The sequence below is a fragment of the Heterocephalus glaber genome, unplaced genomic scaffold (assembly GCF_053883595.1).
Source record: "Heterocephalus glaber isolate CG9 unplaced genomic scaffold, H.glaber_assembly_v1.0 deba00000347, whole genome shotgun sequence".
In the NCBI taxonomy this organism is placed as follows: Eukaryota; Metazoa; Chordata; class Mammalia; order Rodentia; family Bathyergidae; genus Heterocephalus; species Heterocephalus glaber.
The window spans coordinates 57,340,400-57,362,034 of NW_028258143.1; the positions used below are offsets into that span (position 1 = coordinate 57,340,400).

At 35.4% G+C, this 21,635-nt stretch overlaps 1 protein-coding gene and 1 pseudogene across 1 annotated transcript in view; both read right to left on the bottom strand.

Moving 5' to 3' along the window:
* Pde11a (phosphodiesterase 11A) overlaps nt 1-21,635 on the bottom strand; it is a 514,960-nt gene that overhangs the window by 488,495 nt on the left and 4,830 nt on the right. The gene's annotated exons all lie outside the window — the stretch shown is intronic.
* Nucleotides 14-15,622, bottom strand: LOC147829978 (cytochrome c, testis-specific-like; annotated as a pseudogene).

Here is a 21,635-nt window from a genome sequence, read left to right on the forward strand (position 1 = left end):
GTGAGCAGACAAAAGCAAGTTCAGGATCATAAATGTCTGATTAGTAGACTCACACAATCAAAAATATCAACCAAACCACAGGCTGGTCAAGAAATATCAAATATCACTTTTTAAACAATATTTGAAATTAGTAACTAATATTTTGAAGTTGCAATAGCATTTCATGAAGATGTTGCCTGTTTCAAATACTGAAAAAGATCTTCTCTCTCACTCTTCTTTTTAAGACCAGCAAAGATCATTTTAGTTCCAGGGATATATTTCTTTGGGTTTTCCAAATATTCCTTCCAAGTTGCTTCTCCTCAGAGAATACTTATAAAGTTGAAAATAAGCTTTAAGTTTATACAGTTACATTTATAGGATTTACTTTCTGGCATGACCCATGTATGTGTAAGATTACCTTCCAATTCAACAGGAAGGCTTTTAACTAGGAAAATATATACACTCTGACCTATAAGACTAACCTCAATTAGATTCCACTCTTTGGCTACTCTGTAGAAATCACAGTCACACAGTTTAGGATTACCCAAGGCAAACCAACCAACTACCACCCAATATACATTGAGCCAAATAGTGCCTCATCCTCCTAGGATCAACAGTTCCTTCTATAAATCTTACAGATCAGTCCTCCATTTTGCATATGAGTAAATGATGGCCCAAAGAGAGGAAAGTAACTTGCTTGAAATCAGGATTTCTGACTACTATTTCCATGTTCTTTGTATCAATCATACCAAATTGCTTCTGTCCACATCTCCCATTAAAGTATGATTCAAAAATCCATTTTTAAGATGACAGAGAGAGAGAGATGCCTTTATTTTTCTTTCCTAAAACTAGTAAAAAAATAGACAAAGGAAAACATTAATGATCACTCTACTTTTGATAAAACTCTTTAGGAAATATCTATAAATCTAAACATGATATAATTAGAATACCAATGACATGAAACATAGACTAAAGTGAGAAGACACCTATCACTAATGATCAGGAGAAGATGAACATTCTCCCAAGTATGTGACGTACATGAAAATGAAGTCATAACCTTTTGTATGACTGAGCAAGAACAGAGTACATCAGCGGGCTAAGAAAGTCTTTTTAAATTCAGTTTGAGATTGTGGAGGTTAGGCGGGCCAGGATTAAAGAACGAAAAATGGTCCTTCAACCTTTGAAAGAAGGACCCTTCTATACTGAAAGATAGAAGAGAAAGAGCACAGGTTGTATAAGCCTATGGTTGCCAGTCTTTGTCAGCTAGAGTAAAATAACACTGTCACCTTCACACACATACATACTCAGACACATATACACATCTCTAGCATGTATCTATGGGGAAAGGAGACCTCATAACTAACCAGTACACTCAGCCTTCACCCTCACTACTATTCTTCAAATAACCAGTCCAAGAACTGCTCTCATCAAAAGGTGAGTAATAATCAAAAAGAAAATGGCATCATAAAAATTGAAAAAACATACATATAACATGTACATATACACACATACCACATACAGACACAAAGCAGAAAGAAATATAAAAATCAAAAGTTAAATGAAAAATAGCCATCAGAATCATATATATATATACATATATAGGTATATATACATATATACCTATATATGTATGTATATATCAGATATATATCAGATGAAACTCATGACCACATTTTCATGGATTCAAAACAAGGTATTTATGAGGTAAGGGCTCAAAGCTAAGCAACAAAGAATCAAGTAGAAAATGATAAAACAAAAAAGACATAAATGACAGCAAAAAGAACAGCTGCTGCCAAAAGCACAAACTTGAAAATACAGATAAAACAAAATGGAAAAAATAAAGATAATAATAAATAAATAAAAATAAAAATAATCACTTTAGCTATGGTATCAGATGAAGAGGGAAATGACAGACACACAACATATTTAGGCACAATAAATCCAAGACCTGCATAATTGGTAGCCTATGTAAGATTTTTTTAAAGCAAATAAAATGCAATAAAATTATTAAAACATATAATTCAAGAAAACTTTCAAAAACAAAATGCCCTAAATCTACCAACTGGAAGAACACAATATGTCTGAGGAAATACTGAAACATATCAACAAGGCCTAGACATAGTCTAGTATATGTAAAGTAGGATCTTTTTTGTTGTTGTTTTGTTTGTTTGTTTGGTACTGGGGATTGAACTCAGGCCATTCCCACTGAGCTATACTTCCATCCCTTTTAAAATTTTTTTCTGAGACAGGGACTCAGTAAGTTTCTAAGTTGGTCATGGTGGGCTAGAACTTGCAATCCTCCTGCCTCAGTCTATCAGAGTGCTGATATCAAAGGCATGTCTCACTAATTTCAGCCAAAGTTATTAAAGCTCAGTTAAGAACTTTACTGAAATTTAGGGGGAAAATATAAAATAAAAATAAAACCAAGTAACACAAATGGAAAACCATCAGACCCATTTCATATTTCTCCAAAAAACAATTCAACATGACACATAAAATCTTGAGGAATTACAGTGTCTCCCAATAATTTTATGCCAGCTAATTTATCATTCAAGTGGAATGGTAACTGTCAAATATTTTCAAACATGCAATAACTAGAATATTATTCTAGTATTACTTTCATCATCTAATAAGTAACAGGTAAACATCCACCAACTAAGATAAAGACGTTGTGGTATATGCTGGGAATACTTACTCATATAATTTAAATGCAAAAAAAATATTAAAATAACTATGGTATTTATCATTACATGAGATGTAAATGATATATAAGAGGTGATTGAAAGAGCTCTTGTTGCTTTCACTGTCTTCTGCTGCCATGAACTGTTGTCCTTCTGCCAGGTGCCACTCTGCCTTGGAGCCAACTGACTATGGACTGAAACCTCTACAAACTGTGAGCTAAATAAATCTTTCCTCGAAAGAAAGAAAGAAAGAAAGAATGAAAAAAAGAAAGAAAGAAAGAAAGAAAGAAAGAAAGAAAGAAAGAAAGATACAGTTAATGTTTAAATTTTTAAATACTTATTTCATTAGGGCTGGGGATTTAGCTCAGTGGTTCCGGTACCTGCCTTGCAAAGCACAAGGTCCTGATTTCGATCCCCAGAGCCAAAACAACAACAACAAAAATACTTATTTCATTAAAAGACAATAGCTAATAACTATGGGATAAGTGTGTTTGAAGTAGGGGGAGTATTTTGAGATGGAGTTAAATGGCAATATGTCTTTTACTGTAATAAATATTTTAATTTAAACGTTCATCATGTTTTACAATCACTCCTTGTTGATCAACCATTTAAGATAATTACTGTCAATAACAACATTACTGTGTGTCTTCATCCATTTTATTTGCCAAATCTGGAAGCATGATACTTCTGGCTCTTCCCCAAAGTCAAAATGATCATAGAAGGTAAATATTTTGAACAGATTCAAGTGGCAAGGCAGCTACAACAGTAGAGCTAAGGACACTTAGGACAGAAGACTTCCAAACTGCTTAAGAAAGTTGCAAGAAAAATGAGATAAATGCATTCAATGTGAGGAGGAATATTTTGAGGGTAATTAATAGCAATGTATTTTTTCCTATAATATAATTTTCCCAAATTTACACATTCACTGTATTTTTTATCATACTTCATTACAATACATCAGAGTAGAAATAACTTAAGAAGCAAGATTCATGGAATAGTGTGAAAAAATATCAGTGGTATAAAAACTGATTTTCTTTTCTTATATAGTAGAGGTCAGCAAATGCTGCTTAAAATAGATGAATTAAAAAATAGAACCATGCTAGGCATGGTGTTACAAGCCTATAATCCCAGCTCTCAGGAGGCAGAGACAGGAGAAACACAAGTTCAAGGCCAGCCTGGGAAACTTGGCAAACCTCATCTCAAAATAAGAAATTAAAAGGGCTGGGGAAGTAGCTCCAAAGCAAAGGGCCTCTGGGTTCAATCTCCAGTACTGAGAGGTTGGGGAGGAAAAGGAGGGAGGAGGAGGAGAAGGAAGCAGGAGCAGCAGAAGCAGAAGCAGCAGCAGTATATGGATATTAAAAGTATAAATATGACCACTAAAATCACAAAGAGTGATATTTTCAAACAAAATTAGTTGGCAGAGGGAGAGGAACAGAGGAAGGCTGGGAAAGGCTATCATACACAATTTCCTTGTCACACTCATATGGGGAAATATTCTTTTGGACTCTGAATTTTCAGTTAGTATATGAGAATTTCAAGGTATTATTAAAGTTATCAACATATTTATGATTTAGCCTACATCATCTATAAGCAAGATTTGATATGTCATCAGGCAAAATCCCTAACAAGTCAGTGTAGCGAATATGCTAACTCCATGATATGATTTCTTTAAGGACACAAGAAAACCTGGATTTGAATCTTAGTTCTGTCACTCACTTGCATAGAACACCAGGAAAATATAATGAATTAAACCAAATAATTTATTTCTAAAACCTGCTTAAGTTATTATTGTCTCCAAATGCAAATATAGATGGTCCACTAGTCATGCAGGAAGTGCAAATCCAACCCATTTAAGATACCATTTCACACTCACTAGTTTTGATATTATAAAAAATAAAATAACAAGTATTGGTGTAGATTCAGAGACATTGGAACCCTTGTGCAATGCAGATCTGAGAATATTAAAATGGTGCAGCCACTGTGGACAATCGTATGGCTGTTCCTCAATAAATTAAACATAGAATTATCATAGGATTCAGCAATTACATTTCCGGGTATATACCCAAAGGAAATGAAAGGAGGGACTCAACAGATACTCATATACCCATGATTATAATAGCATTATTTACAATGCCCAAAAGGTAGAACAATCTGAGTTTCCAATAATGAATAAAGGGGTAAACAAATGTGTTACCTGCAAACAATAAAATATCACTCAGCCTTAACAAAGACAGAAATTCTGAAAGATGGTACAACATGGATGAACTTTTGAGTGTATTATGGTGAAATAAGTATCTAGAGACAATAGTGATGATGGTAGCAAAACAATGTGAATGTGCTTAATGCCACAGAATTGTACAATTAAGATGATAACCTTTATATTATATATATTTTACCACAATTTAAAAATGCATACAATATAAAATTATTACTACAATTATGAATTTTGCAAAATTGTACACAAATCACATGGGACAAAGAATTTTCTTTAAAATATTAGAATTTATATGTTCTTCTGAAAAAAGTATAACTATTTGCTGTGTAAAGACCATACATAGAAAATAAAACATGTTTGACAGTACACCACAATTTGTATCAACACCACTACTGATTTCCCAGCTATTCTTATTCAAATCTTTCTTTGACCAATGTTTGCTAAAGAAAATCTTTAAATCCTTATTGTATTTTACATAACCTTATTTTAAAATCCTACTCCAATTAACATAATAAGCTACTTATATTATTCTTAATTCATCAATAGAATTAAATAATAATCCCCAAATAATTCATAAAACTTAACTAATATGATTTAGAGAAATTTCATTTCTAGTTCTAAAAGTGTTAAAAACAAAGCCTTTTATACAGCCTGCAATCTTTAACAACAACCTATAATGAAAAATACATTTATAGTAAGTTTAAGTATTTCAAATCAATGCTAATAATCAATAAATGTCTCAAAAGACTGGAAGCTACAGAATATTAGTTTACAGTTGGTCTACAAATTAGGACTTCAACAGTTTATTGTTAAGAATAAAATGACACTATAGAGAAATATTAGTTTAAAAATTAAAGAGGCATATAAATGCAAACAATAAATGGGACCTTAAAACTGATTTATTCAGACTCACACCACCCAGCCAGAAGCAGTCAGGTGAGGAGCGGAGCCCACCCCTCTCTGCACCTCCGGTCTCCAGACTGAGCCTGTACCTGGATCCACACCACAGAGGCACAGGGGCTCATAAAGGCCATTGTCCTGAGCTCCAGAAGATACAGCAAAAGTGAACAACAGAAAGAGGGCCTCTCTCAGGCTCCTTGATGAAAACTGAAGCCCACTGGAAAAGTGAAGAGAATTGCTGCAATAAAGGCACACCAAACCACTGTTAGTAAGTTAGAGGGATGACCACCTCCCAGCGGAACCTGGACTATCTTCAGGGGAAGCGCAACTGGAACCTACAGTAGAATATTGCAGAATTCAACCCTGCAGGAGGTCAGGGAGCTCAACTTGGGCCTTGCAGCCAGAAATCAGCCTGAATCTCAAGGGTCTGCTACTGGCTTGCTGAGACTAATTGACTCATAACTGCACACTGCAACCCATATGGTCTATTGTGACAGCAGAGACATACCCTGCAGGAGGCCCTTCATTTTTATTTTTTTATTTTCAAAATTATTTTTTTTCTTATTTTTGATTTTAATTTTTCTTTTTTTTCTCTACTCTTTTCAAATTTTTTTCTCTTTCTTCTTTTTCTTTTTTTTAACTTTTCTTTCTCTCTTCCTCTCACTCTTGCTCTACCACATTGTTCTTCTTCTCTCTTTTTATTACAGTTTCTAGCTTCCTTATTGCTGTTAGGTTGTTCTGTTCTTATCTTTGTTCTATCATGCTGTCTTTTCCTCTTGTCTTCAACAGTTTCGTAGAGTTTGTGTGACCTTCCCATGTCCTCTGGCCTCCCTTCTAATCATGCCCTATTCTTATACCTATCTATCCCTCCCTCCCCAATGCCTTCTAAGTCCCCATCCAAAGGGTAAAGTTGTTATATTGAAGAGTTTATTCACTATAAACACATTTTGGGCTGGTCTTTGATTTTGATTTAATTCACATGGTTAAAGGTGATAGATTAATAACTACGACAAATTGTCATTTTCTAAACTGTGCTTGATACTATTGTTGTTGTATCACTTGGGCTAAGCTCTAGTGATTGATCTAATCAGTTATCCTTCTGGTATGATGAAAATGAGATTGCCCTAGAGTCATTAGAGACTCAAAACCTAAAGACCAGCTACATCTGTAAGACACCTCTGAGAAGCAATCATTCCATAAGGGTTCTAAATACAAACAACAAAGATACCTACAATAACCAATATCGAAGTATCAACCCAGGAATTTAACCAAGGACATACCAACAACAAAAATAGAAATGAGAAGACATTTAAGCAAAGCACAATCCCAGACGTCCAGCTCACCAAAGGCAAACTCTGGGGGGAAACATGTGGAAAAGTATGATAATCAACCACCTGGACATCCTGAACTGATAACATAGGAAGTAGCAAAACAAATAAATGAGGCTCTAGAAAAATTCAAAACAGAAACAATTTCCCAGATAACTACAGAGATGGTGAGCAGAATGAAAGACATGATTAGAGACTTTAGAACAGAAACAGCTAAAAAAAAAATAGATGAGTTCAGGACCATGATGGAAGCCATGAATGCTCAGCATAGGAAAGAAATGGAAACCATGAACACCCAACATAGGAAAGAAATGGAATCCATGAAACAGACTCAAACAGATATCCAGGAGATTAAAAACTCTATATACAGCAGACTGAGCCAATCTGAAGATAAGATATCAGATATAGAAGACAGGATGGTGGTCAGTGACCATGAAAAGAGAGGTCTTTAAAACTAGTAAGGGACCATGAGAAATCAATCCAACAGCTCCTAGATGACACAAAGAAGAATAACATAAGACTGATAGGAGTCCACGAAAAAGCAGGGCAAAGTACAAATGACATAAAAAAAAAAAACCTGTTCACAGAATTAATGACAGAAAACATCCCAAACAGAGAAAAAGAATTTGACATACAGATAAGTGAGGCATACAGGACTCCAACTAGCCATGATCAAAAAAAAATCTACACCTATATATATAATAATCAAGATCCCGGAGACCTAACAGAAGAACAAAATACTACAAGCAGTTAGAGAAAAGAAACAAATCACATACAAAGGAAAGCCCATCAGAATCACAGCAGACTTTTCAACACAAACCCTCAAGTCAAGCAGAGCCTGGAGTGAGGTATTTCAAGCCCTAAAAGAAAACAACCTCCAATCTAGACTGATGTATCCTGCAAAGCTATCTTTCAAAATTGATGGGGAAATAAGATACTTCCATGACAAACAACACCTGAGAAACTTCATGAACACCAAACCAGCACTCCAAACAATTATAAAAAATATCCTAGAAAAAGACAATGAAGGTCACAACTCCATGGGGCCCAACAGAGCAAATCCATCAGGCAAGGCAAGAAATTAAAGAGAGAGAAGGAAAAATAAAAAAGAGTCAACAACAGAAAAATAACATGACAATGATAAGTCAATACATATCATTTATAACCATCAATGTTAATGGCCTCAATTCACCAATCAAAAGAAACAGACAGGTAGAATGGATTAAGAAGCAAAATCCAACAATATGCTGTATACAAGAAATGCACCTAGTTCAAAACGAGACTTATAGACTGAAAGTAAAAGGATGGAAATCAGTTCTCCATGCTACAGGAACCCAGAAAAAAGCAAGGATAGCTATCTTATTTACAGACAAAGTAAATTTCAAACCAAAACTAATTAAGAGAGACAAAGAAGGTCACTACATCCTTGTAAAGGGAACAATCCAAGAGGAAGAGATGACAATCATAAATATTTATGTACCAAATACTAATGCCCCCAACTATACAAAACAAATATTAATGGACATGAAAAATCAATAAGCACTAATACAATTGTAGTGGGGGACCTCAATACTCCACTGTCACAAATAGACAGATCATCTAGACAAAAAAATCAACAACAAAATACTAGAACTGAACCAAGCTTTTGAATAAATGGACTTAATAGATGTCTAGAGAGTGTTCCACCCCACAAAATCAGAATATACATTCTTTTCAGCTGCACACAGGTCATTCTCCAAAATAGACCACATACTAGTACATACACCATGTTTAAGTAAATGCAAAGGAATTGAAGTTATCCCATGTATATTATCAGACCATAGTGCAATTAAACTGGAGATCAATAGCATAAGAAAGTGCAAGAACTTCACAAACACATGGAAATTGAATAACACTCTCCTAAACAACTAATGGGTCACAGAAGAAATTAGACAATTTTTACAATTAAATGATAATGCCAGTACAACATACAGGAATCTATGGGACACAATGAAAGCAGTTCTATGAGGGAAATTCATAGCAGTAAATGCCCACAGTAGGAAAACAGAGCAAGCTCAAATAAACAACCTAATGCTGAACCTTAAGCTCCTAGAAAAAGAAGAGCAAGACAAACCTAAAGCTTGTACAAGGGAGGAAATTATGAAGATCAGAGCAGAAATCAATGCAATGAAGACTAAGAGAACAATACAAAAAATCAATGAATTAAAGAGTTGGTTCTTTGAAAGAATAAATAAAATCAATAAACCTTTAGCCAACCTTATCAGAAAAAAGAAAGAAAAGGCTCAAATCCATGCAGTTAAGAACTAAAATGGTGAAGTCACAAGAGATCTAGCAGAAATTCAGAGGGTCATCAATACCTACTTTGAGAAACTGTACTCTAATAAAATGGAAAACACAGAAGAAATGGACAGATTCCTAGACACATATTAATTGCCAAAGTTAAATTAAGAAGATATAGAAATTCTAAACACCCCAATTACAATGAGAGAAATTGAAAACATAATAAAAAATTTACCAACAAAGAAAAGCCCAGGTCCTAATGCCTTCACTGCTGAATTCTACAAGACATTTAAAGAAGAACTATCACCATTACTCTTTAAACTCATCAGTGAATTTGAAAGGGAAGCAATACATCTAAATTCATTCCTGGAAGCAAGTGCTACTTTGATTCCAGAACCAGGGAAAGACCCAACCAAAAAAAGAGAACTACAGGCCAATCTCCCTAATGAACGTAGATGCAAAAATCCTCAACAAGATACTGGCAAACAGAATACAGAGGGTCATCAAGAAGATCATACAATCTGACCAAGTTGGATGTATCCCAGGGATGGAAGGATGGTTCAACATATGTAAATCAGTAAATGTAATACACTATATTAACAGAGTCAAGGACAAAAACCATATGATCATCTCAATAGATGCAGAAAAAGCATTTGACAAAGTTCAACACCCATTCATGATTAAAAAAAAAACAGCAGAAAATTAGAATAGATGGTCTTTTTATCTCAACTTGAAAATCCTGTGGCAATTCTGACACAACTGCTCAGAGTCAGCACAAACTCAGCAGTCCCCAGTCAGAGTGCTCTCAGTTCAGACACTAGCTGCAACTTCAGGGACCACAAGCCACCCAAACTTCTGACCAACTGGACCAAACCAGGAATTTCCACAACCACACCACATTTAGTAATTCACTAGAACAGCCCCACTGAAGTCAGGAAAGCACTGTACAGTTACAATTTTATTATGAAGGATACAAATCAGGACCAGATAGATGAAGAGACTTATAGGGTCTTAAATGCACACTTTCTGGGTCATATTCCTATGGAATTGATTCATCAGCTTTCCAGCATATAGATGTGTTCACCAGTGAAGAAACTCAGCTCTTCCCAATAAAAGTTTCCAGAATTTTCAATTGAAGTTTCATTACATAAATGTAATTGACTAACTCACTGAGCTCAACCTCCAGCCTCCCTCACCTAACTCAAAGCCCCATTTCTCTAATCACATGCTTGGGTTTTCCAGCATGGTCAGATCCCATTCTGAACCTAGCTAGAAGCATAGTATGAGTCAAGTCATTTTGTTAGCATAACTAGAGTCCAGGTCCCATGGCCAAAGCATGATAAGGCATCAATTAGGAAATTCTGAGGTTTTAGATTCCTGACAAGAACCCAGGACAAAGATCAGACAAATTCTTTATTACACAATACCTATTCACCAGTATTTTTGCACATCCTGAATTCAATGACATGCTGTTAATAACAACTGTTTTTTATTTTAAAAGGGCTGAAATAGTAGCTCAACAAACATTAAATGCTATTCCATTTATTTTTGCATAAATACTGTATCACTTATCAATTTATTTTATTTTATATCTATATATAGTTTGTTATTAAGGTCTATTGAAAATAAAAAAGATATGTTGACATTCTAACCTTCACTATCTCAGATTATGGTTTTATTTGAAAAATAGAGTCACTACAGATGCTATTAGCTAAGTAGAGATGATTTCATGCTAGAATAAGATGGGCTCCTGATCCAATATGATGAGTGTCCTTCCATGAAAGCAGCCATATGTAGACAGAAACATAGAGGAATCATGTGATGATAAAGACAGAGATTGAAGTTTTGCAGCTGTAGGCCATAATTAGAGTTTTAGAAATAAAAAAATATTGAAGTATTGACACATGCTACAACATAGATGAGCCTTGAAAACATTATTCTAAGTTAAAAAAAAAAAGCACAAAAGGTCACATACCATACTATATGATTCCTTTTATACAAAATATCCAAAATAACAGAAAACAATTAGCATTTGCCAAGGAATGAAGGTAAGAGAAAAGGAAGTCTGAGTACTTAATAGATGCAGATTCTGCAGTGATAAAAAAAATTTGAAACCAGGGAATGGTGATGATTGGACAACATTATGAATGCAGAAACTACTAATGAACTATACATACTAAAAGGGCTAATTTACACTTAATAAAAGGATATAAACAAAAAATAAAACCCCTTTCAAAACTCACTGATGTGATATTCTGGCCTATAAGATATTCTAGGCCCCCAGAAAAGTTCAAAATAGAATTGTATCCTATTTTAAAATTATCCAATATAATAATCTAGATATACATAATTATATGTATACACACATATTACACACACAGTGCATATCGAGGAATAACAATTTGCTTTATGAAAACATCATAATCTTTTCTAACCCCTTTTAATCTCAATTCCAAAATGCTTTCTAACTTTACTATATACTCCCTTTCTGCCAACAAAGAATCCGTTTAACAGAGTGTTCAAACTACACCCTGCTAAGAATAACTACTACCATTTAACTCTAGCTCACACTTTTTCAAGACAAGGGTACTAAATAAAATAAAATACCCTTTATAGGAAAAATCCCATGCCATACAAAAAGCTAATTTTTCTGATCAAAAAATAGCCAGTTCTGCAAATGTAGGTCTTCTGATATAAATCAGCATTTCCATAATATATATGCACAAGGTCCATTTTCAATGCTTCAAATTAGGCAATTATTATAATGCCAAATCATATGTATTATTCTTTGTCACAAAATGAGACTGTCCTACTACTGCTAATTTTTTATCTTCACTTTAATTTCAATAAGAATAAGAAAATCCTGGTGCTAGTCCTGTTTTTCTGCCAAAGAAGTCCCAGAGTCTGGGCCTGTCTTGTGTTTCCCACTTTCTTGCACTGTGTGGCATTACGCTGCTCAACAAAGACCTTGCTTGCTTTAGCATCTCCCACATTGTTCTTCAATGAAACCTTAAATCACAGAACAAAGAAAATATCAGATTGCAAAGCTGAAGGAAAACAGTAATTCTATCACTTTGGCTAAAGTGAATGCTAATGATAGGAAACACAAACATATTTAAAGTATGCATGCTTTAACATCTGAGTGCTCAAAAACAATTTTATAAACAATCATCTCATTTATCAATTTTAAATTTTCTAGCCATAGTTGCTTCACAAAATGCTATTGCTATAAACCTGGTTTTACTGTAGCCTTAGAAAAATTACTGTTTATGAATTTATACAAGACAGTGGCATTCTTTTCTTTTTCACTTCCATAAATACATGCATAAAATATGATGTGAAACATACAGGTCTAATTTTGCATCCCCTTACTTAAAAATAACAATATTGAAAAGGTGTTTAAGAATGATATTCATTAAGCATTCTTATATGCCTATAGTAATAGAACTGGAAATTTTTAAGTTATGCAGAACAGGAAGAGACTATAACAAACTATATGTAAAATAATTTCTTATTTACTTTATATTCTCAGCTATAAATCAGTCTACCAGACTAGATCAAGCATTTCCTGAAAGCAATGAGAAATAACATTACTGAGTTCACTTAACATTAATATATATTTAATACTAATGCAGTGGAAAATATATGGTTTTTAGTAGAGATCTTATTTTCTCGTGGTCAATTTATATATGGAAGAGATTTTGTACAAAGATATTTTGGTGAACACTGCCAAAAAATGTTATGTAACTAAATATTAATGTTATATAACTAAATAAATGCCTCCTGCATCTAAAATGAAATAAAACATAAAGTAATTTCAATTTATCAAAAAATATTCTGTGATATGGTAATGAATACTCTACCTGGATTTTACTTTTCTGTTCTTCGTGTTCTGAGAAGAGCAAGTACAGGAGAGGTGGTGGATGGGATAGACTTGAATACAACAAATTACCATTCTAGAAATCATGAAAATACCTTATTCTTTGACAGTACAGTCCTAACCACATATTTATCCATAAAACCCACTGAGAAATAAAAAATGTTGGCATTAATCTACCAATATTGAAATATATACCATTGTTTAGCTAAAATTAGTTATTACTGAGTGAAAAGCTAGGACTTTATACACAATAACCTACAACTATTTATTTATTTATTGTTTTTTTGAGACCATGTCACCCAGTGTAGTTCAGAAATTGACTACGTAGCCTAGTGTGTCCTGGAACTTGCAGCAATCCTGCCTCAGTCTCCTGAGTACTGGGACCATAGGAGTGCACCCCTATGCCTGCCAAAAACTATCTTCTTAATTTCTTTAAATCTACATGTCAGCCTACAAGAGTGTTAATAAGCCACCTAAAGGGAAAATGGTAGTTTTTAGTAGTCAGTATCCAAAAACAAGTAAGGCAGTAATCAATGTTTTAGGTCTAAGGATAAGGAAGCTTAACTTTATTCAAAAGAAGCTTACTTTAAAATTTGAAACATCACTCAAAAACACCGCAGTCAATTTCTACATGTATCAATTCTATTAAATATATGAAGAAGCTCAGAATTCCTTTTAATAGAAACCATAAAGGGGAAAACTTTAGACACAAAAGCAAATGTATAGCCTTTTAGCAAAATGCATTCATTCTAACCAATTTATATCATATGAAGACAAAATATCAGTATAGTCTAAGTAATACTTATTTTTTAGACTATTGAAAGAATACTTACTTTTGATTTTTTATATGAGGTAGAAAGACCAGATTGTTTATACCAATCAAATGTTACTAGTAATTTGGGAAACAATTCATAAGTTCTAGATTTCACATCAAAGTCACTTGTAAAAAAATTATTTTATCATTGTGCAAATTACCAGTATTAGTCACAACTAAAACTTTTATTGCTGCCATCTTTAATCACAGAAGACTAATGCTGGTACAAAAGCTTATCACCTTCTTCCAAGTACATCAAAAGCCAGAGATTCAGCAATGGCAGCAAGGGAAGGGGCAAGATATCAAGGGCAATAATTTTGTCCTATAACTACCTGACATTCTACCAGTATTTAGTATTCAAGAAGAAATATCTCATTAAAAGAGGAAAAGAAGTGACAACTAGTGTGAGAGTGATTGTTCATCCAAAAGTGAGGCAACTGTGAGACTAAACAGATAGTAAGAGAAGTAAACATCTGCAAGTGCTCACTACGTGCCAGATATATTCTAAGCCCTATAAATATTAATTCACAACCTTCACAACAGCCCTGTGACTATAGAGTTACTATTCATATCTCCATTTTTCCATATGAGGAAGATGAGGCAAAGATGAAGTGATTTTAAGGTCACAAATTGCTGAATGGTGAGGAGAGACTGTGAAGGTGAGAGAAGGGGTCAACATAAAATTTATAATCTTAGAAGTTTAACAATTCCCTTTTCAGAGTGATCTGAGCAATCTTTTTTGAATACAATAAGTGGCACATTCCAGATGCATAAAATTTTTTCCCAAGTTAGAGTGCTTAAGAAGGACTAGGTAAAATAGTATTTAATATTGGCACATATCATTGCCCTAAAAATAAGAATTTGGTCAGAAAAATGAAGACATCAAGAAAGCTTTTAAGTTTGACAGTCTGTGTAACTGAGGTGATGCAAGACTGGGAGGAAGCTCACTAGAATATTTTATGAATGAATACCGAACAGACCATAAAGATGAGTGGGATTTGGTCTGTTGTAGTGACAAGAGGACTCCAATGGATACAGCCACAACGATGTGACCCAGGGTAAATTACCAATGCTTGTGAAGCCTAAAAGGGGGCTCTGGCCTTTTCCCTTTCTCAGCAGCTGTATCTTAGCCCCTGAGCTGGAACAAGAATCCAGATTTCCAAACTCCCAGCTTGGGCTCCTCTGGGTTGAGGTGGCCAAGTGAAGGCACAAAGTTCTATTTGGAAATCAGCTTCACCTGGACATCAGAGAGGTTGCAGAGGGGAGCCTCACCAAAATAATGATGATAGTGAAGGACCCTAGTTAGCAAGACAGACTCCATATTGCTGTTTGACCCACCTGCCTGCCCTTTAGATGAACTCAGAAGGAGGACTCTTAAAAACTTCCTCCCCTTAGAAAGTCTCTTTAGAAATAACAATTAATCAAGTATTGTTTTACAAATGTTCTAACAGCAGGACGTTCTGCTTCTGTACCTTTCACTTGCTTTGCTAGTGCTATCCCATAGCGAGGCCTAGAAACTGTTCGCCTCAAAGGTGTATAAAACATGTTTGTCTACCCCAAGTCAAGGCTTGAGTCCGATGCTCAGCTCAGGTCCTGGGTGGTAATAAACTCCTGTGTGGATTTCATATTGGTCTCTCAGTGGTTCTTTCTCGCTGGGTCCAATGATAGTAGTAATAGTACCAATACTACTAATAATAACATCTTCTGGAGAGAAGGTGAGCCAGTCCCAGTGCCTGGGAGGAGGTGGCCCTGCTCCCATTCCATGCTCCTAGGGCAGAGAAGGTGAGCTAGTCCCAGTGCCCCCAGGAGGAGGCTCCCCCACTGCTGTTCCATGCTCCTAGGACAGAGAAGGTGAACCTCATGGGCGCCAGAAGCACCCGCCGTCACTGTGGAAATGAGAAGGCACGTAAACAAGCCTCAAAAACAGACTTCCAGATCACCTACAGCAACCCCAAAGGGAAACGAGATAGAACAATCTGATACTCAACCACCTGGACTCCCTGAACTGGCAACAAAAGAGGATCTGGGGAAAATGAAATCAGAAATAATTTCTCAGAGAACAGCAAAGATTGTGCTCATAGTGCAAGACATGATTAATAAATCTAGAAAGGACTCAGGTAAAAAAAAATAGAGGATCAGAGGAACATGATGGAATTCCAACATAGGAAACAAATGGAATCCATAAAACAGATGCAAACAGATTTCCAGGAGATTACAAACTCTATCAAAAGTCTATGCAGCAGAATGAACCAATATAAGGACAAAATTTCAGATATAGAAGATAAGATTGCAATTAGTGAGGAGGAAAAGAAAAATTGCTTTAAAATTGTAAGGGACCATGAGAAATCAATCTGGCAGCTGCTAAATGATGCAAAGAAGAGTAACACATGACTGATCAGAGTCAATGAAGAAACAGGAGAGAGTGCAGAAGACTTAAAAAAACTGTTCACAGATGTGATGGCAGAAAACTTCCCAAGCAGGGAAATAGAACTTGACATACAGATAAGCGAGGCATATAGGACTCCAGCTAGCCTTGATCAAAAAAAATCTACACATAGGCATATAATAGTTAGGATTCCAGAAATCCAACAGAAGAACAAAATTCTACAAGCAATGAGAGAAAAGAAACAAATCACATAAAAAGGAAAGCCCATGAGATTCACAGCAGACTTCTCAACACAAACCCTCAAGCCAAGAAGAGCTTGGAGTGATGTACTTCAAGCCCTAAAGGAAAACAGCCTCCAACCCAGATTGATGTACCCTGCAAAACTATCTTTCAAAATGGATGGAGAAATAAGATATTTTCATGACAAAGAGCACCTCAGGAACTTCATGAATATCAAACCAGCACTCCGAAAAATTTTAGACAAATCCTAGGAAAAGACAATGAGGATCACAACCCCAGGAAACCCAGCAGAATGATTCCATTGGGTGTGACAAATTAAACACAAAGGGGGAGAATCCAACAAAAAGTCATGACAAGGCTTTTAAAACTTTTAACTTCATCTCCCTAATGAGTGTATAATTCAATCTTATTATTGTACTTATTAGTATTTTTCCGATTCTAGAGTTGCACACCATTCCTTGTGCTGTACTGGCTATTTATCATCTTCTTATGTCTACTTTTTAATTGGGTTGTCTATTAATGAGCTATAAGAGTTCTTTATATATTCTGGTCATAGGTTATATGCATTGTAAATATGGTCTGTTTAAGGACTACTTTTCATTTTAATGATGTCATTTAAAGTTCTAAATTTTGATGGAATGTCATTTATCAATATTTTTCTTTTATGCATCATGTTTTTTGTATCCTAGGTAGTTCTTGCCTAACCTAAATTCATAAACATTTTCCCTTATAATTTCTTCTTAAAGTTTTATAGTTTTAGTCTTTCATATTTAGATTCATAGATCTTTTCCAGTTATTTTTATGTATGGAAATAAAGGGTTGAGGTTAATTTTTTATATACAGATACCAGGTGTTCTAGTGCCATTTGCTGAAAACACTATCTTTTCCTCGCCTCTTGAATTGAGTTTATATTCTATAAAATGTTAATGTTAAATAATATTTCAAAACTCAGTGGACCATATATGTGTGGTTCTATTTCTAGATTCTCTGTTTTATTCCAATGATCTATATGTCTTTCCTTACACTAACACTGCCTTGATTACTGTAGCTTTAGAGGAAGTCTTACAGTTAGGTACTAAACATATTCCAACACTGTTTGTTTGGGGTTTTTTTCTTTTTACTTTTCTAAGTCCTTTGTACTCCTACATAACTTTTAAATTTCAATATCCAATTCTTCATTTATAGCAAGTATATATAGACCTGAATTTTTATATATACCTGGTGTTTTCTAATCCTGCTAAATTCAAATACAAACAAATACAATCTCTAGGGGCTCCTAGAGATTTCTTAGTATTTTCTCTGTAGATGATCATTTCATCTACATATAAAGATTTTCCTTCTACCTTGCCAATCCTATCGTAATTGTGTCATTTTATTGCCAGACTATTGTGGTTTGGGCCTAGGTTTCAAAGTTTAATGGAGAGATGAAGAGTAAGCATATCTGTCCTTGTTCCCCACCTTAAGGAGAAAGCATTGTATCTTCCCATTCATATAAGGCGTTTTCGCTGGAAGTATGGAGTACATGTCTTTAATCTGTTGAGAAGGTTCTGTTCTACTTCTAGTCTCCTGATAGCTTTTACCATGAACAGCTGTGGAATTTAGTCCAATACTTTTTCTCCAACTAGTGACAGGATCATAAGGCTTTCTCCTTTCCTCTGTTAAAATGATGACTTTTGGGGGTGGATCTTCCAACACTGAACCAACACTGCCATCCCTATAATAAAACCACTTTCTACATACTGCCATGTCTGACTTCTAATAGTTTGTTTTGTTAAACAAATTTCTATCTATGTTCATACTTTTTTCTTCTATTATGTTTATCCAGTTTTAGGATTAGCACAATGTTGAGTTCCTAAAATGAGGGGAGAGGTGTTTCTTTTTTATCTGCTTTAAATGTTTGATATAATTTATCAGTTAAAATGTATATGAGCCTGTTGATGTCATTTAGGTAGGTTTTCAAGCTAGGAATATACTTTCTTTAATAGGTCCTATTCAAATTTTATATTTCCTCCACAGTTAGTTTCATTAATTTGTCTTCCAAGATACTTCTTAGAAGTTGTCAAATTTATTTCAAAACAGATTTTTGAAATATGCTTTCCATATCCTTTGAAATTTTGTATAAGCTGTGATAATGTCTCCTACGTCTTGATACTTTAATTTTAAAAATGTATAATTGATATTGTGTAATAGGAAGTAAAGGTCTAAAGGAGCAGGGGAAGTGGGAGGGGTAGGGGAAAGGAAAAAAGGGAAAAGAAAAAATATGAGAAAAGGAAAAAAAATAGAAACAAAATCTTTGCAAATAGGAAAGGGTGGAGGGGGTGAAGGGAGGGCAGGGGAAGGGGAAAAAAAATAAGAACCAAGATATTCATGTAATGGTACAAGATTCCAATGATGTATGTAAATGTATTTTATACCTAAAATGTACCAATAAATTTAATGCAGGGAAAAAATAATATCTTCTGTTGGGAGAGGAGGTGGGGCAGCCTCCTACAGCCCTGACAGCTGGATGCTTCCTTCTGAACAGACCCAGGCCCAAAATGCATGGGGCATAATGAGCAATCAGATCTCACGGCTGTCGGGCTCACCCTCTCCCAGCCAGGCCCACTCCTACCCAGGGCTAGCAGTGCTGTCCTCTGCCTCCCTCGGCCACTGCCAGGTGAGCGCCCTCACCCCAGGTTTGAAGCAGGCAGTCCCAGGGCGGGGGCTCAATGCTGAGTGCCTCAAGCCCTACCAAGCACAATGCCTTAGGGTGGGCAACTGGCACTGGCCAGAGCTCCTGATTGGCCCCCAGATCCTGCGAGATCCCAACTCTCAGGGAGCCTAGACCCTGGCACCTACTGTGCAGCCACAACCCTGAGTCTTCTGTAGCAAAGTGGGTGGCCTTGGAGCACTGGGGTCCCAAGCCTGGACTTTTTGTTTGTTTAGCTTTTACCTAACCAAAGAGTTAAATTATTTATGCATATTCAGTGTGTAAATGGTCTTTCTTGAAGTAGTAATGCCATATTTTAAGATTGGTCCAAGAGCATTTGCTGACAAGAATCAAGCCATATTGATAAAATGAGCACTCACTGCTATGGGCGAGGCACTGTGCCAAGCCAGTTGGGAGTGCAAACTCTGAAACTAGCTACCCCAGTTCTCCATGAGTTACAATCTAGGGGAGCAAGATGCAAAATACTATAAATTTAAATTATTACAAGTGAATTACACAAAATGCTGCAATACAAAAACTGACAGCAAGGTCCCAAAAGTGGAATAGAGCTGGGCATCATGCACCATGTCTTTAATTGAAGCTCTCTGGGGGGCTGAGACAGAAGAAGGATGGCAAGTTCAAGGCCAGCCTGAGCAACCTAGTGACACACTGTTTCAACATAAAATGAAAAGGGCTGGGATGTGGGTTCGTGATACAGCATTTCCCTCCCCTGAGTGAGTGCCCTAGGTTCAAATTCCCCAGTGCTACCAAAAAAAAAAAAAGGGATAGAACAGGAATAGAAACTTGTGGTTACATAATTATTTGAGCGAGAGGTGAGTGATAAAGCTGTGGTAGAGAGATAGAAATATTAAAATTATTTTCTAAACTTGTTCACCAGTCAAGGTATTTGGAAATACAACAGTGAAAAGGTTGTGAGTTAGGTAAGTAGGAGTTTTACCCAATATTCCAGTTCTCCAGAGCAGAGCTGTCCAATACACCTTTCTGCTGTGATGGAAATATTCTATGTGGGCTTCTTTTCAAAAGCTGCAAATAGTTTTTGAGTGCCGGAAATGAGTCCAATTAAATGAAGTAACTGACTGTGTAATTATTTTAACTATAACTAATTTAGAGTAATTTTATTTTAATTTAAATAGCCAGAATCACCAGATGGTTGGATGGAGCTACTCCAAGTGGTTCCTATGAGTTCTGCCCTGTGAGCTACTCATTGAAAAGATTTATGTCATCAGTTTGAATCACGAGGACGCAGTCTACTGTGAAAAACAAACCAGAGGCTAAATATTATTCTCAAACTCAAAGGTATGCAAACTCAAGAGACTATCATTTCTTGAGTGCCAGTAACATGCCAAGCTAAACCCTTACATACATTAAAAGTAGTCAATAGGTTATAGGTGGAACAAATAGAAGCTGTGGACCATATCCATGTAAAGAAATCTAAAAGTTTCTGATTAAACACCAATAAATCAGTGGTCAAATCCACAGAAAATTTGCTAATGGAGCAAAACCACTTTAATTAAATATAATGAATGAAGACTAATATTACTAACCAACGAAGCATTATTTCACTTGCATTATAGTTTGAGAGAATTTAGAAGATACTACAGAAAATTGCTACTTTCTTTTCGCATTCAAAGATCTAAAATATCTCTGTAGGGGGCAGAAGATTGAATTCAGGGTCTCATAAATATTAAGAAAGTATTGTACCACTTAACTACATCTCCAGGCCCTTGGCGTTCATTTTAAAAAAACAAATTCATAAGACTTGAAGGAGGAAAACTTTCAAAGAACATCTAAATTTATATAGAATAAATCAGTTTATCATTGCAATACTTGTATTAGATTGATTGATTGATTGATTTTTCCAGTCCAGGGGTTGAACCTAGGACCTTCTCCCTGAACTATCTCCCCAGCTCTCTCTCCCTCTCTTTTTCTTTTTTCCTTTGAGAGAAGGTCTCACTAAAAAATTTCCTGGGATGCCCAGCCTGAATGGAGCTTGTGATCCTCCTGCCTCAGTCACCCAGAGTGCTGGAATCACAGGAGTGCACCACAAAGCCTGGCTAGGCTACATATTTTACAGCCTTGAAAAAATTTAACCTGCTAATGTCCAACACATCTTTTCTATAATATAAGGCCAATAGTCAAATAGTCATTCTTTGAACCTCAGACCCTCAGACACATCAAATGTTTTAGAACTATTCAATTCGTGTTCAAAGATGTAGATGACT